This window comes from Bos mutus, chromosome 13, assembly GCF_027580195.1.
Source record: "Bos mutus isolate GX-2022 chromosome 13, NWIPB_WYAK_1.1, whole genome shotgun sequence".
Classification (NCBI taxonomy): domain Eukaryota; kingdom Metazoa; phylum Chordata; class Mammalia; order Artiodactyla; family Bovidae; genus Bos; species Bos mutus.
Window position 1 is genome coordinate 13,200,186 of NC_091629.1, and position 3,185 is coordinate 13,203,370.

The following is a 3,185-nucleotide window of genomic DNA, read 5'->3' on the forward strand; positions in this document are numbered from 1 at the left end:
AATATGAGTATTATTTTTTTTTTTTACAAAAATCAAGTAGTAACTGTAGGACCCTCCTCTTTGATGCCCCAACCACTCATTTACTTAAAGCTTGAGAATGTAGCTGCTAATTTCAGTATGAAGCAGTCCCCAAGGAAAAGTCATAAATTCTACCAAAATTTTCACAGTATTTCAGTGACTTCACACTTCATTTAAAAAGGCACTAAACAATTACCAGGTTATTAACAAACGTGTATTTAAGGAACTGAAAAAAGTTCTCTCATAGAGATCACTTCTGAGCTTGTGTTGTTTTATTTTGGGGGGAGTGGGTGGGAGAGGAATCGTTGACACAAATGAACAATTTAGAGGCAAGTATCAATTTATGGGAATAATTAGCAGATGACCCTGCTCACTAGATTTGGGGAATCCTCTTGATATCTAGAACTCCGGCTTACTCTTAAAATGAGAGGCACTTAACAGCATTGAGTCCAGGCAAGCAGATCAGTGTTAGAACCCAGGTGCTACCATTTCCTGGCGGTGCAGCTTAAGGTTGGCTTAAACTGCACATGAAGCACTTAACATAACTAAGCACACACTAGATATTCAGTAAATGTCAGCTATTTTCCCTTATTATTCATCTTTATATTCCCCAAAAGACAGCAAACACTGAGGAGAGCTGGTAACAAGTACTCAATACAATTATTAAGTGAGTATATAAATAAATTATGGAAAAACTAAAAGGAATGTATATGGAAGAAACCTCCCAGATTTTTGTGTTATCAGCCACTCATAATCCTCCAAAATTAAGCCATCTCACGTTTGAAATTTCTCTAAGCGATTATCCGCTTATGCTTCCTTGTTGAGATCTTACTCTGAAATAAAACATTATTTGTAGCCTGTCATGTTTCTCTTCTTGCAGGGATGTACATTGTGTTTTAGTTTGCCATTTTAAATCATTTAGCAGATTAAAAAAAATAGGAAGAAAAAAGTAATCACTTAGGGTCTAATTTAATCAAGAGACACAGCATGAAGTGTGAAAAACTCAGTGTTGTTCTGATCCTTGGCTTCACTGAAGGCCACAGAAAGGTATAAATTAAGTGACCTTTCCAGGTCAGGATTTTATGACTTTGACAAATTCCCCAAGCTTAGCAGTTATCAGAGAAAAACATGTGAGCAAGAATATGAAGATCTTTTCTCCCCAACTACAGCTTTCCATGAGTAGATAGGATAATGGGTTTGAAAGTACCTCAAGAAAAGTTAAGTTCTATAAGTCTACAGCATTATTATTATAATGTAAGGGATATAAGCACAGCAAAAATATGGAAAGGTTCCAATTGAGCCAAAGTTTCTTTTTTATCACTTCATAAGCTCTTACAGCCAGAGGGATTATTAGCGATTTTATGGTCTAAACATCTCACGTTTATATATGAAAGAAAAGTAAAGTGACTTTATCAAGATTATATTGTTTAAAACCAAACTCCCTTTGCTCTCTATAAAAATAATAAATAGTAAAATTTAAATTTAAATTGTTCATAAAAGACTGTATTCTTTAATCTTCATGGTGCAAGAAAAATATAAACTTATGTAGTTCATTTATAAGGAGTTTGAATGCTTTATTTTTGTACTGAAAACTTTTGTTTTAGAATTAGCCAGCTGGACTCAGTTTATTTATTCATTTAGAGTTTTTGATCATTCATTTGGCTGTGCTGTGTCTTAGGTGCGGCATGTAAGACCTTTGTTGCACCCTGCAATCTCTTAGTTGTGGCGTGTGGGATCTAGTTCCCTGACCAGGGATCCAACCCAGGCCCCCTGCATTGGAAGTGCAGAGTCTTAGCCACTGGACCAGCAGGGAAGTCCCTGGACTCAGTTTAGATAATCCCAGTTTTGTTGTCAACATCCTAAGTGTCATAGTCAGGAGTCAGTTGAACATATGCCTTCTTCTCTCCATCAGGCCTGATTAGGGTATTGAGTTTAGCCATGTCACAGTCACAGAGCTTCTTCACAGCCTATCTAACTTGGTTCTTGTTGGCTTTGACATCCACAGTGAATACCAGTGTGTTGTTGTCTTCTGTTTTCTTCATGGCTGACTTGGTGGTGAGGGGGAATTTGATGATGGCAATAGTGGTCAAGTTTGTTTCTCCTAGGGGCGTTCTTCCAAGGATATTTGGACCATCTTGAATATTAGCCACAGTGTGGGCTGCTAGAAGGTGGGTGATGTCCGGGTCTTCTGTTTTTGTGGCTGTGGACCCCTTTCAACACTGCCTTCTTGGCCCTCAAAGCCTTTGCTTTGGCTTTAGCTTTGGGAGGGACAGGGGATTCCTTCTTCGCCTTCGGCACCATCTTCATGAAAAGCCGAATGTATTTTAAATGTTATTGTCCTAAGGTGAATTAGAAAATCTAAAATGAGAAATTTCAATTATGGAGGCTTCATTGGAATTGATTAGTGTTTTGAAAATGTTTTTGCTGCATAAGCAGTGCAGAGTTTAAATTCCCAGTCTCCACCCTTAGTGTAAGTTAACCGAACAGCCTTGTCCTTTGGAGAACTGTTAGCCAGGAGGGTCCAATCTTCTCTGGAGGATAATATATGCTGAAATGAGTAAAGGTTAATTAAGGCTTTTAGGAACTTCGCTTTTTTCCTGTGGAACGCCATGTTTAAAGTTAAGCCCTTCCCTCAAGCAAAGTTTAAGAAGGTTGTTTCATTTGGTAGCCAGCATTCATCTTAACTTGGAGCTGTAAGTCTTGTATGCAAAGTATTGAGTGACATTTTGAATAAACAAAACCAAACACAAGGTTGCAAAAAATGTTTTTGCAAATATTACTTTGATTCTTAGGAAGTACACTTCCCTACACTCACTTTTGGATGATATTGTATTTAAAATACAATTCTCCTTTAGCCAATCCTATTTAGAAGGACTGAAGAGTGGAAGGGTGGAAACTCTAAACCACTTGAAAGTGAAAATACTAGATCTTACATTGTAATTTGAAGGGCAAATGGATGAGTGGTTGGAAGTAGAAAGTGAGCATTAGAAATCATCCATAGGGAACTTATTCTTTATGCAACAGAGTAGGGCACACAGAAATCCTGGAAAAGAAGCAAAGGCAAAGGAGGGAAATGGGAAAAAAGATGATGCTGCTCTTCTTGGGCTGCAGCATATACTGCGGTCCCTGCTGCTTTGAACTTGAAATTACAGTGAGTGCTGTAGAAT

The 3,185-nt window shown here is 37.8% G+C and overlaps 1 pseudogene; it reads right to left on the minus strand.

The window, feature by feature from the left end:
- Positions 1-1,847: 1,847 nt before the first annotated feature.
- On the minus strand, positions 1,848-2,319 carry LOC106701128 (large ribosomal subunit protein uL23 pseudogene; annotated as a pseudogene).
- Positions 2,320-3,185: the final 866 nt, after the last annotated feature.